Raw genomic sequence first — 14,948 nt, 5'->3', positions numbered from 1 at the left:
GGTAGAATTATTAATAAGGCTAATTTACGAATACCTAATGGCTTTTATAACTGTCTTATGGGAGTGAAACCGGTAAGGCCTAGCCTACATCTAAAAGTTAATAGTGTTTAGAAGTAGCTTGAGGGGAGGAAAAGGGATGGACAGTAAAGGAATGTGAAGTGAAAATATGTCTAAATGATTGCCTAATGTATATGCAATGCAATTATTTTAAAATCTTAGAAATTAATCCTAATATCTCAGTTAATTTTTTACTACCATAAAACCCCCATATCTATGATATTATCAAGCTTGTATCACACAAAAAGGTATTTTAAAGCTCAATAAATCGAACTGCTTACAATTGGTTAACTAAAAAGGATGTTAAGTGCAGGGGAGTATCTGGTTCTGCATTCAAGAGGTTTCTTTATTATGTTTTGGTACTTGTACAGGCGCAGAATCCAGCTTCTTAGAGATATATATTTGAGAAAGTCAGCAATACTAACTTTTTAACCACTAAAAAGGTTTAGAGAACTAAAAAGGTGGTGGATGATGATTCTCCACCATCGGATTCGGCGATTGAGTCCCCTACTCCTCAGTCGTACTTTAAAAGGGAAAGTATATAAGGGATTTCTCCCGCCTTCTTAGCATGCCATCGTAGTGTAGTGGTCAGCACGCTCGGCGCGTATTCGAGAGGCCCGTGGTTCGCGTCCCGGCGAACCATTTATAATTTAAGTAAGCTTACATAAAAATTAACTAAACCTCTCAAAGTGGGTAAATGCGCAAAATCTTGAGAAAGAATAGTTAAGAAATTTATGTTTTCGATATGAAAATTCACTGTGAAATGAGCTAAAATTGATTAACTGGCCTGTATTTATATGAAATATAAATTGACTAACTCTAATATTTCATATAAATTATTTTTAAGTTTCGAGAACCTTTAAGCAGATTCCCGGAATTGTCGAAGGGTAAAGAATGAATCAGAAACGTCCCAAATGTGCGGTTCCAAGAAATCACTCAGACAATCAGTTCTGAAAAGTGTCATTAAAATGTAGTACGTCACAGAATGTTCACGATAGACCTGCATAATAATCAAGAGACTCTAAAACTCGGTCTTAATTCTCAGAAGCCTCAAAAATTTATTTGACTAAATTCAAATTATTTTTTTTTAATATTTTAGCTACAAATAAAGCAAACAACAACTTTTAAGAGCTTGATTAAATATCAATGAAATTTTTACGCAATACAAAGAGCGTACTAAACAGAAGTTTAAACAAAAAATTTACAGTCGTTATCTTCATTAATAAATAATAATATAAACCGAATTTTTATATTCGTTTTTTTTACATTACAAAAGTACGATAACCTAAATTTTTACATAGTATATTTTATCACAAGAAGAATAGCGTATTCTTATCACAGAAGTTCATCATTAAACAAAAAGTTAAAAACATTCCTCGCTATCGTCTTCATCACTACTTTCACTATGTTCTAGGCACCTGTCTTGTACAAATGGAATATAAAGCTTCTCGAGGAAAATTTCAAATTGCCTTTTAAAATAGTTTTCTTCTCTAGTTATAAAGGGATTAGAGCTCAATAAAAGCAGTTCAGGATCAAAAGTTAAAATATTTCTATCACTATTCTCGACATTACTTTCTTGAATTGCGTTCGCGATGCATTTTTAAACTTTTATTGAGCATGCTTGTTAATTGTTCAGTTAGAAACAGAGCACAGGCTATTATTTCAGATTTGTGTGTAAGAACCTGTATACGGTGAGTGCAGTATGATACAAAATAGTAGTTAGCTCGTCAAGTTAATGTTTACTTCCTTTAGAATGAAAGAAAAAAGGCCGTGTCATGTTTCTGTCATTTAAACTGCCAAAAGTGTTCTTAAGTTTGTCCTTGATTAATTCAGTATTTCTTCTGCATAGATTGAATACATTTTTTGTTCTATTCAGTTATTATCATAATGAAAATAAATGTCTAATCCAGAAACTTAATTAAAAGATTTCATTTTTTCAATTCACTCTAATCATGTAATAATAATAATAATAATAATAATAATAAATTAAAACCTGAGAGGTTTTAGATTTTAAATTACGTCCAAAGGGGCATTTTTTAACGTTTTGTGTCTTACCTTTATTTATTAAATATCATGTTCTTTCCACTTAAACCATAAAATTCAGTTCAACAGCAATGTCGCAAAATAATTTTAAAATGAGCATATCAATTTCTGTTATACAGTTCCCCCGAGGTGGATATTAAAGGTTCCCCCCCCCCGTAGAATGTTGCCGTTGCTCGCTTTTAAATCGTGGAGTTTGTTAATGAAAAATTCGCTAAAATTTTGCAAAATGTGAAATCGATAATAAAACAAATTCCAAATTTGGGCTTTCAGATGACCATACTCTCAGTAGAATTACGTCATTCAAAATTGGATGGCTCTATGTACTGTTGTTTTATCCCAATGAAAGAAATATACATACATTTATGCAGATTTTTCATTATTTAATTTCTTCGAGTATAATGCAGGACTCTAACATTTTGTGGCAACAGTTTGAAAAGTGAAACGGATATTTATATAGTGAACCAACGCAAAATCGTAAAACGCATTCTGAGTTATAATATGAACGAGTTGAACAGCGATTTTGTGAAGAAAGGGAAAAAGATATTGCTCTCACTGCTGAAGCTGATCCTGAGGTGCTGTCGTCTCTTCTTGATGTTCACAATAAGTATGTTTACATCATTCTTATCGCCATTAGGTTAAAAGTTAGGATTCATGCATATCATGGACAAGGAGGCGATCGAAAACCGTATCAAATCTGTGTGTAATCACAGAATTCTGAAAGTTACCAGCGATAACTTAGAAAAACTTAAGAAACTTATGCTTTTTGAGTTTCATGCTTATCAAAATTCATTTAATCCAAATAATACGACTGAAGTTCACTTACCTCACGTCAATGCTAATGAAAAGGATATACAAATCTTAGAATTATATATTAATGAAATGAAACAAAAAGAAACCCTAAATAATCCAACACAGGAAACAAGTCAATCTGATATTACTGCTAGTCAAAAATCTAGAATCAAAAAGAAAACCACAATAGATAAAGAAGGATACATAACCCCTAGAATAACTCATACTAAGAGAACTCTATCAATTCCGGTAGTAATAACTAACTCTATCAAATTCCAATAACTAAGAGAACTCTATCAAATTCCGAAATAGAAGAACCAGCCCAAAGAAATTAATTCAAGGAACTAAGCCCTGAAGACAATATGGAAGCAGAGGAAGGTGAATTTATTATACCCAACAAAAAAGCAGGACACATTTCCCTATAGTCTTAGCAGACTTCACGGGGATTGGGATAAGATGAAAGAAGATTTTGAAGAGCAATTAAAGATAAAAAAATATCGTGGAAACCTAAGTGGAGGTACACTGACCATAAGAGTTTATGACTCAGACCACTACCGCACAGTTACTGAATACCTAACAAAACTACATATTCCTTTTCATACTTTTAAACTCAACAGTGAAAAGCCTATCAAGGCAATAATTAAAAAACTTCCAAAAACAGCTAATATGGAACAAATCAAAAACGAAATTGCCCAAGAAGGTATCCCAGTTCAAAAAATTCGACAAGTAATTCACACTATTGAAGGAAAGCAAGTTTATCTTCCTGGTTTTATAGCAGAATGTGCTAGAAATAAAGAAGGTAAAAGAATATATGATATAAAGAAACTCAGAGGTCTGGACATCTTTATCGAGCATTTTAAAGCTCGCCATGGACCCGTGCAGTGCCATAAGTGCCAAAGGTATGAGCACACACGCGACAAATGTCACTATAAACCTCGCTGTTTAAAATGTGCAAATGCTCATGAAACATTCACTTGTAAACAAACAAAAAATGACAACAAAACCCCTGTCTGTGCCCTCTGTGGGCAAAATTACGTTTCTTCCTTCAAAGGTTGCAGTAAACATCCTTATAATGTTCAGAAGAAAATCGAAGAATTTAAAGCTTTATAAAAGAAGAAAAGAAAAAAAGAACAATTTAAATTTAACAAAAAAGATTTTCTTTCACTCCCTGAGAACAAACCAAAAAATGCACGGAATACTTCAAAGGAAAATGAAAACGATAATAAAAGAGAAGACATAAACTCAAACCCAGTTGGCCTTTTTAACTGGATAAAAATCCAATTCACTCAAGTTAAAGAACTCTTCCAGAAATTTAAAACAGCAAAAACGATATTTGACAAACTAGAGGTCGGTATGGCGGCCTTCGAATATTTCTCAAATCTAAACTATGAATTTTAATCAAACTCATAGTCAAATAAATTTTATCTCAGCTACAAATAGCTTCTCAAAGATTTGTTACTATAATGCAAACGGCATCATATACCAACAAGTGGAAATTTCAAATTTTCTTACTAGACATAACATTGATGTTATGCTAGTAAATGAAGCGCATCTCCGCTTTTGCGACAAATTTAAAATACAAGGCTACCGCATCTGCAGAAAAGACAGAAGACATAATAGAGGAGGAAGAAACGCAATTCTCATTAAAAATCATATCAAAACATCCAAATATGATTTAAACCCTGCTTGTACTATAGAAAATGCTACAGTACTTATCTATAGCGGTTTTAGAGAACCTTTTCTTTTTATCTCCGTTTACAATCCCCTCCCCTCAAGCACTCTTGATCTCAATAATCTGAAACTACTTACTGAAAATAACTACCCCACCTTAATAGCAGGTGATTTAAATGCTAAACATTCCTCTTGGAACAGTAGAGTCACAAATAGAAATGGAGCAAATTTAAACAACTTCATCACAATAGTAATATCAATCTCATTGCTCCCAATCACCCAACGCACAACGGACTCGGAGATATTTTAGATATAGTTATGATGAAAAACCTTCCTAATATTCCTAATCTTGATGTTCTCCCAGAACTTTCGTCTGACCCTATAGTCTTCAACTTCTATGGATTTTATCCCCCCCTCTCCCTAAAGCAATACAAAAGTTATTGGTATATGGTTACCGAACAGCTAAATTCTGTAAACAGCAGAGCCACACTCCGTTATGAATGCGATATTGAGCTGGAAATCACCAGATTAAACTCCAAAATTCAAAACGCTATCAATAATGCTACCTATACAGTCAAGAATAAAAATCCCTATGGCATCCCAGAAGAAATTAGATCCCTTATACAAGAAAGAAATAGAAAAAGATGGCATATTACTCGCAATCCTACTGAAAAATGTCATATTAATTATCTGAACAGAAAAATAAAAGAAAGCATCGCCACCCATCGATCAAATTCATGGAATAATTTCCTAGAAAACATGGATCTTTACCCAAACTCTGTTTAAAAAGTAGCTAAATCATTCAGAAATGTTTCACCCAATCAAATTCACCCCCTGTATCACATGGGTAAAATTCACCCCTTCGAAGACTCCATTGCTGAAATTCATGCAAAAGAATTAGAAAATATTTTTAAACAACATGAAAATAATAATTCTGATCACGAAAAAGATATTAATTACTCTGTCGATAGCATCCTCAACAGTCCCAGCATCAATTTTTTTACGCCTGCATCTCCAAAAGAAGTCCAGCAAATTATTAAAAAATTAAAGAAGCGCAAAGCTAAAGGATATGACATGATTCCTAATGAAGCGTTGCAAGCTTTACCTAGAAGATGCAGAGTCTTAATTACAAATATTGTTAATTCTTGTATTAGGCTCAGCTACTTTCCATCTCAGTGGAAACACTACTCGATCATTGTTACCATCCCGAAACCAGGAAAAGATCCAAAGCTAGCAAAAAATTACAGACCGATCAGTCTTCTGCCAGCACTTGTAAAAGTTTTCGAACGAGTACTTAGTGCTCGGCTCACCAATCATCTAGAGCGCCTTAATCTAATAGACAAGCTTCAATTTGGATTCCGCAAAAGCCACAGTACCACACATCAAATATTAAATTTAGTTGAATTTATTGCCCAAGAATTTACAAAAAAAAAAAAAAAAAAAAAAAAAAAAAACGGAGTAGAGGCATGCTTTCTCGATTTCGAAAAAGCTTTTTTTTTTTTTTTACCAAACAGCTTTATTAAGCTTATGCATTCTTATTTTAAACATCGTACTTTTTAAGTGCGCTATGGTGAAGCAATTTCTTCAAAGAAAAAAAAAAAAAAAAAGCGATTTACAGTGGAGTAGCTCAGGGCCAGTGTTTTAGGACCGTAACATTTTTACAATATTCATAAATGATATGCTTCTACCTTTTCGTTCTAATATACTCAAATATGCCGACGACACAGTCATCCTCACCAGTTCACGAAGTCCAAATAATGCTTCAGAGAAACTTCAGCTCCAACATTATTAACAAATTTTGTCAAGAAAGGAAAATCAAACTGAATACTGATAAATGCTGCGTAGTTCTTTTCCGCAGATACAGGAGAAATATCCCAGTGAATATAATAAATATCCGACTCAATAACCAAGATTTTCTTATTGCCAACTCCTATAAATATTTAGGTGTCTATATTGACAAAACCCTAAATTTCAAAGATCATATTCAGTGTTACAAATAAGGTTAACGCTGCTTTCATTGGTCTCTCCTCATTAATTGGAAGAAACTCTAAGTTAAACCTCCGTACCAAGAAAAATATCTACATCTAATTTATTCGCCCAATAATCCTCGACGCAGTTCCAGCCTGGGCTACTGCCCGAAAAATAGACAGATAAAAATTAAATGTTCTTCAAAACAAAATCTTACGTAGCATAGTGAACGCACCCTGGTTCGTGCGAAATTCTCAAATTCACAAAGACTTGGATATCAACCCAATTCATGACCAAATCCTAATTTCTGCACACAACTTCTTTGAAGATATGAGATAGAGATATTCCCCCTATGACGCTATTAAATCGCTTACAGACTATGACCCTGCTATTGAGCACGAAAGACCTCGAACGATCCACCACAATTCTAAGTGGTGGTAGTGTATATATTGTACAAAATTTTTATTTTACTATTACTCTTCAGTTACTATTCAAGAAAGATGAACTTTGCAAAGTTAGGACATTATTTTTCATCGATAAATTCTTCGTTTTACTACTTATTTAACCAAGATTTTTACTTTTACTTTTTATTTTTACTATTTCGTATTGTGCGTTTTAAAATCAAAGTTCGTGGTCAACACCAAGTGCTTACTCTCACTCATTAGCCCTAGTGAGCCACATGACCTCATTTTCGCCTTTTACAGTTTCCTATTCATTTAATGATTATATCGCAAGTTTAGATGATTTTCAAGTGTTTCAAAAGCCACAGGACTCTTAAATTCACAGATAGATGTTTCTTTTACTATGTTCGAATTTATTTCCAAAAACTACAAGAAACTTCATTTTTCGAACTCTGACTCCTCGACCCATCTTAATGCCGGATGCTGATCACGTGTTTCTGCTCTTCTAGACTCACCCAGAAGCTTAGACTTTCATTTCGCCTCTCGCCGTCATTGATATAATCACCCATTATATGCAATTTAGCAAAACTTATTTTATGAGTTCTCTCATTTATTGATCTCGCCTTCGGGCGCGGTGTATTTAAATACACCTCTTAAAATTTTAACTTTATGGCCTATGGTATAATGATAATATACTGGTAAAAGCTCCTAGTAGCTAAAACCAGCAGTAAAGATATGATCCAAGATCCAAGATCCAAGAAAATCGTAAAACGAAAAGAATTGTCCTTCAGGGACAAAACCCCTTTGGACTAAAAAGAAGTTTTGTTTTTAGTTTTGTATGGGGCATATGGGGTAAAAATAAATGCTGATATTCGACCAAATGATGAACTAAACAACTTTCAAAACTTCGCTACAAGACATGACGGAAAGACTTTTGAAGAGAATTCAGCGCGTTAGTCCTGAAAAAATTCAACCGCGTAGCTTGTTTATGCTGCACGACAGTGCGCCGTCACGTTCCAGTTAGCAATTTCTAGCAAAGAAAAGCGTCGCAGTTCTCCCCCATCCCCTTTAACGCCAGATTTGACGATCGCAGATTACGTTTTCTTCTTTTAAGTGAAGTCTCACCTCAAAGAACATAATTTTAATAGCACTAAAGAGAACCAAAGACTTAAATACAATCATAAAGATGAGTTCCGTAATGCAATGAAACAGTTGTATGAACGTTCCAAGCTTTGCATAGAAAAGGATTGTATACTGAACTCCAAGAATGTTATTTTCTTCAGTTTTCGATTTTACACGAATTTAGTCCTAAAAAATTTTAGATACACTGTATGCAGTAGTGTTCTCCCCACTAATGCATTCCAAGAATTTTCGCGGATGTGAATAATAAAATATTCTGTATCCAACACATCTCACAAATTGCTAAATAAAGACACGTAAACCAATATATCTCTCTTATACTCTCTCTCATACCTAAAGAACAGTACGGAATTCTGATATTTCAGCTCGATTTCAAAGAAAAAAAATCTGAAAGCTTTCAGTTTCGCATTATGACCAAAGGAACTTTATTTTAACCTTTTGTGTGTTACCTTTATTTATTAAATATCATGTTCTTTGCACTTAAACCATAAAATTGAGTTCAATAGCAATATCGCAGAATAATTTTAAAATGAGAATATAATAGAATAATTTAGAATTTCCGCTACACAGTTCCGCGGGCGCTGGAGATAAAAAGGTCTTTTTCCCCCTTAGAGTGTTGCCATGGCTCGCTTTTAAATCGTTGAGTTTGTTACTCAAAAATTCGTTAAAGTTTTAGAAAATATGAAATCGATAATAAAACAAATTCCAATTTTCAAATTTTGGTCTTCCATATGCCCATATTCGTAGGAGGATTACGTCATTCAAAATTAGATGGCTCTGTGTATCGTTGTTTTATCACAGTGCGAGAAATATACATACATTTATGCATATTTTTCATTACTTAATTTCTTCAAATATAATGCAGGATTCTAACATTTGGTGGCAAAAGTTTGAAAAGTGAAACAGATATTTATAGTGATTCAACGCAAAATCGCAAAACGAAAACAACAGTCCTTCAGGTACAAGGCCTTTTTGGACTAATAATGTATAGCATTTCATATTGGGAATAACTCATTATCCAAGCACTAATAATTAGTAGTTTTTAAGCTCTAGTATCATACGTTTTGGAGACAGCAACGATAACGCGTTATTAAATGAGAACAAGATGGATACTAGAAGCAAGAATGGCAATTTAAAAAGAAGAAGGAAGTCAGAAACTGGGCGTGTTTTTAAACTATGATATTTCGGTTATGTTACGGATAGAAAACTGCAGCTTAAACACGGAAAAATTCTTTCCTTTCTGAGCCTCATTAAACCTTGCATACTGTATCAGCGGATATGGTGGTACAACTATATATTATTGCTATATCTAGGAAAAAAAATAATGTCATTGTTCAGTATTTTTCAAAGAAATCTGTTTAACGGAAATAAAGATATTTTATTCTTCATAAACTTTTGACCACAGTCACAAATACCACGCATGAACTAAATAAATCTTTACATCACGATAAATGAAAGAGTACATTTTCTTCACTTGTTTCTTCACGTGTAAATATTTCGCCCTCAAAGAAAAAGTAAATTAATTATCCAGACTTTATAAATGCTACAACATAAACTGGGTAGGGTACGAGCTGCGCCAAATTTGATCGAAAATCCCCGTCCCCCTCTTTTCTAATCCACGAACTGCGCGACGTTTCCTGTCCTCAATTTCATTCCAAGAAGATTGGGTGCTACAAAAATCGCCATTAATGGGACATTCTATTGAGACTGCAAGCCTTTATTTTCGTTTATCAATATTGTAAAAATTGTGCATGTAAAACAAATATAAATTTAAAGTCTGGCGTGTGCTAAAAAATAAATTTCTTTTACACTCATTTTAAAGTTTTATGATGCTTAAAGGAATGATGAGCCAGATCTTTTTTATTCTCTGTAAGAATTAAAAACTTTCCAAGTTGTAGATTTTAGTCGCTGATTGATATATATATATACATATATATATCAGTTTTGAATATTAAAATTGATAGATTAATGACATACACAAAACTGATACGTAATCATCGTATCAAATATCGGATTTGTAGCTCACCATAAATAAGTTTCTTGTCTAGATAAATATTAACAAATCTTCTTAGATAGCAAAATGGTTTTAACTTTCAAATTTACCATTTTAGGTAAACAGTTCTAATTTAATTATAAAAATTATCTTTATTAAATCTAAAAATTGGACTTCTTAAGTCGTTCTAAATTCACACTAATATTATTGCAATATATTCCCGTATTAAGCTTTCCATTTTTAATCATTGAAATTATTTTAAGGTTATTTTGTTACAAATTCCATATTTTAATACTAGAAACGTTTAAATATTTATTCTGTTTTCCACCTGATGTACTTTGAAGTACTTTCCACCTGATGTACTCTGAAGTATTTTTACTTCATGAACTAAAATTTTTACGCTACATTTTTATACAGTAAATAAGTACAGAAAAAAAAAAGAAAGAGCTGGGGGATCACTGGGATTAGAAACTCGGGTCGAACTACCAATGTTTAGTGACTTTTCCACAATACCTTTTGAAATTAGGCCGAACAATATATTAAAGAAAATAGAAAATAGAAAATAGTACCAAAGTACACCTGATGTACTTTGGCATACATTTAATTTCTAACACACATTTAATTAATAAATTAATAATTATGAGCGTTAGCAGAATTTTCAATTAACAAAATAAAAAAAAAAAAAAAAAAAAAAAAAAAAAAAAAAAAAAAAAAAAAACCTCCTATGTATTTATATCCTGGGATTTTCAGTTCCCTTTTAAACCATTTCTTTTTCACATATTGTTGCACTGTACTCAAGTTTCATGTATGTAGAATTTATATACTTTGTATTGTATTTATGCCAATTTATATTTAAATGATAATTTTTACAAATTCTTGCATCACAACTCTAGTTAACAGAAGATGTTTCTAACACCTTGGCAAAGCTTAATCTTCAGCATATAGCTTATTTTCCAACCTAGTTTCAGGCTGAATTATTTGTAAAATTAACTACTTGAAATTATTTGTTAACAAAGATGGTCGCTAAATCACGCTAATAATATTTCTAACTGTTGTAATTTATAATGCAACGAGTTCATGTGATTTATAATATAATTCATTTATAATTTTTTCAGCAGTATTGAAATTAATAGCAGATACTGATGATGATATACATTTAGATTACAATGATTTAGATTGCCATTGCCTTCTTTACTCATGCTTTTATGCTACATTCCTAATATTTCATAATGACATACAGGTAAGTTTAACTCATTCACCAAACATGTAAATCTGTAATTCAGCCCACTTTTGTTCTTACGTGTGCTGTATCTTCTATTTTCTTTAATATATTGTTCGGCCTAATTTCAAAAGGTATTGTGGAAAAGTCACTAAACATTGGTAGTTCGACCCGAGTTTCTAATCCCAGTGATCCCCCAGCTCTTTCTTTTTTTTGTACTTATTTACTGTATAAAAATGTAGCGTAAAAATTTTAGTTCATGAAGTAAAAATACTTTTTTAATTTATTCTTTAAAAATATTGAAAAAATTTTAACCTTTACCTTATCATATCTTTTTACAAATCCCTCTAATAAGAAAAAATAAGGAAAGAAATTAACTCAGTTTCGGTGATTGATACCTCGGTGCAAATTATATGTAACATTTTCCCAAAAGCATAGAGTTTATATGGATATGAATAAATTAATGAATTATGATTAAGGATTATTTCTCCATCTAATTTTCTTAACATGTTTATTCCAGAATTTCCTTTTCACACTGTAGCGCTTAACTTTATGCGTTTTCTATAATCATTCAATTTCTCTACCCATGGCAACTTTGCATACCTTCTAACAAATAGTTATATTTTAAACCACTGTATTTTAATTCCTGTTGACTATCAGTACATTATTCACTTGTTTCACAATTGCAACTTTTATTTTATACGCAAATCTACGTAAAATAGCATTAAAACTTCAGTTATGCGGATCGATTGCTTGTTTTAGATTGAATGAAATTAAGCTTAATGTTACTGTTAATTAGCTATTTATTAATTTAATTGTATGTTTCTAATTATATGTTCAGATATTTCCAAGTATATTACACAAATGTTTGCATCCCAATTTAGTTTTTGGTTTAAAAATTTTTTTTATTTATTGAGACGCCTGATTGATTATATTAATTTGAAGTACTGTTTATCTAATTCTTTTCTTCTAGATAAATTTTAGAAAAAACTTCTTAGCATAATAATTTAAATTTATTTACAATTTATACGTCAGTGATCCAAACGCATAGTAATGTTGTTATAATAGATTTGATGCTAAGCTTTTTTTTTAAATTTAACTATTAATTTCTGCAAACATTTACATGATTACTTTAATTAACGAAAAATATTTCTAGCACACTTTAACACACTTTGATATGGAATAATTTTTTGCACTCTATTAAATTCTCCAGTCCAGTTCAGACATCTTGACTATTATTGATGTAATTTATTAAAAATATAATTTCTATGCTTTATAATTATTTAATTTATGATATTATTATCATAAATGAAAGATGTTTGTAATGCTAATATGTATGTTTACCAATACCTTTTATTTTCTTTGTTAGCTCTCGCATTTATTACTGCTATTCAAGTAATGCGTGCTTGTTAGATATTTTTTACTTGTTCTTGTGATATGTAATTCTATTTATTTATTTTTATTTTCCTCTTGGCTACAATTGGCTTCGAAAAGTTAAATTGTAACCCTGTAGGCAGCAGAGGGGAAGAAATTTTGATTGGCGCAGTTGGACTATAGCTCGACCCGGGGGGGATTTTCATTAGTACACGCCATAAACTGTATATCTTTTACGTGTATAAAAATTTTAATTTGATTTTCTGAATTCATACAGTTACTTCCGGACCCCAAGAATCAGAAACTTCCCTTGAAATTCTGAGAAGAAATAAATTATCTGGCTCAGAAACAGTGGCGTAGCTAGGGCAGAGCTTAAATTGCGCCGGAACCCGGCTCCGGTACTTCTTAGTTTTAGGGATAAATTCTAATTTTAGCCGGAGCGCATCGAAGGCATATTTCACAAATGCACATCAGGGTAGCCACTAAGGGAGGGATTTCGAAAATGGACCAATGAGCTTCTGTTGCTCTTGTGACGCTAAATCGTCGTGCATGTGAGCGTATGTTGTTTACGTTTTAATTTGAATTTGTTTCGCAGTTATAAAGGTATGGCGTAATAGCAGAAAATCTCGTAGTGCTTTCGTTTTATAAGCGTAATTAATCACCGACCTTTCACTTTCGCGATTCTTATCACGCATTGATATTTGGATTGATGTTCACGGCATATTATCGCTCTTTACATCGAGAAATTGACTCAAGCTACAATTAGCCTCGAATATTATGCATTTACTGTGGATTACACCTGTCGATTAAGAGATTTCAAGTGTATAGTTTATTAGCTGAGAAGGACTGGAAGGGTTACAATGAATCTAGTGTTTTCTTATTTCAGTGCTTGCATTCTTTTGATTTTGAAAGTTTAAGATTCAGAATACATACTGTGTATGATCTGATTATATTCATTGTTAACATTAAAAGTTATAGTTATATGTGAATAAATTGAATATATTCGTTGTGAATAAGATAAATTCCTTTTTTTATGAGTATTTCTTGTGCAGACAGCACATTTAACAATAAGCAGTTATTAAATGTGAAATTTAACACACTAAATGTAAACAAATGCAAATTAGTAAAGTTCACTTTGAGTAAAATTCTGCATTGGCTATTATTATAGAACATTTTTTTCATATAGACTGCAATAATACAGACTGTAAATATAGACTGCAATAATATATTTACTTATATAATTGATGGAAATATTTTTTCTTATATGCATAATTTTATGTAAAGACAGCATTTGGGCTCAGATGTTTATCACATATTTCTTTCATCATCTTATTGACCAATTATTAAGTAATACTTCACAAGGATATTTTTACGGAGTGTCCAACACGTGTTTGTATTTATTTTAAATTCTTTCAACCAGGTAGTGAAATCTTCACAATTACTTCCATTTGATCTAACTTCGCAATGAAAATTTTTAGAAATCGACGATGCTTTATTTTGTACAGAAAATTGCGTGGCAAAATATTTTCAATCATCTCGTTTAAATCTTAAAGCGCGCCGAAAGATCATGTGATATGACAAAAATATTACTGGATGCCCATTGGTGCATCCTAGAAGCCACTCCCTTGGTGGCTACACAGATATGCACTTATGAAACATGCGCACCGGAGCCCTAAATAAGAAGGCTCCCTTCTTATTTAGGGCTCCGGTGTCATTTAGTCATTTCTACTGAAAAACAATTTCAGTAGAAATTTGATCTCGAATATTTCATTTTTAGCAATAAAATTATATTAAAAATCGCTTATTAAATTTTAATTTATCTCTTTACATTTTATTTAAGCTTAATTATTTAATTACTTTAATTATTTAAGTAAATAATAACAATTTTATGAATGAATTAAACAACAATTATCAATTAAATAATAATTAATAAATATTGATTATTATTATCAATAAAATAGTTATTAATTAATTTGATTATTATTAACTATTTAATTTTGAAATTATTAATGAATTTAATAGTCATTATATTTATTTATTTACCATTGTTCTTCTTTCCTGACGATCTTTCATAGAGCTCCGGCACTTTTATATATTAAGCCCTGAGCTAGCGTGGGGCAAGCGGGGACATTTGTCCCCGGGCGCAGCAGTCAGGAGGTGCCAAACTGATATTACAAAATTTTAGAACGAAATGTTTTCCATTCTTGGCATACAGAAAGAGGGGAAAAATCTTCAGTTGTCCCCGGGCGCTAAAAAACCTAACTAGGGCTGTTAGCAGAAACCAAAATTTTGT

The sequence above is a fragment of the Stegodyphus dumicola genome, chromosome 7, assembly GCF_044657685.1.
Source record: "Stegodyphus dumicola isolate Sdum_Otavi_A_Nest chromosome 7, ASM4465768v1".
NCBI lineage: Eukaryota > Metazoa > Arthropoda > Arachnida > Araneae > Eresidae > Stegodyphus > Stegodyphus dumicola.
This window is presented reverse-complemented; position numbering follows the sequence as displayed.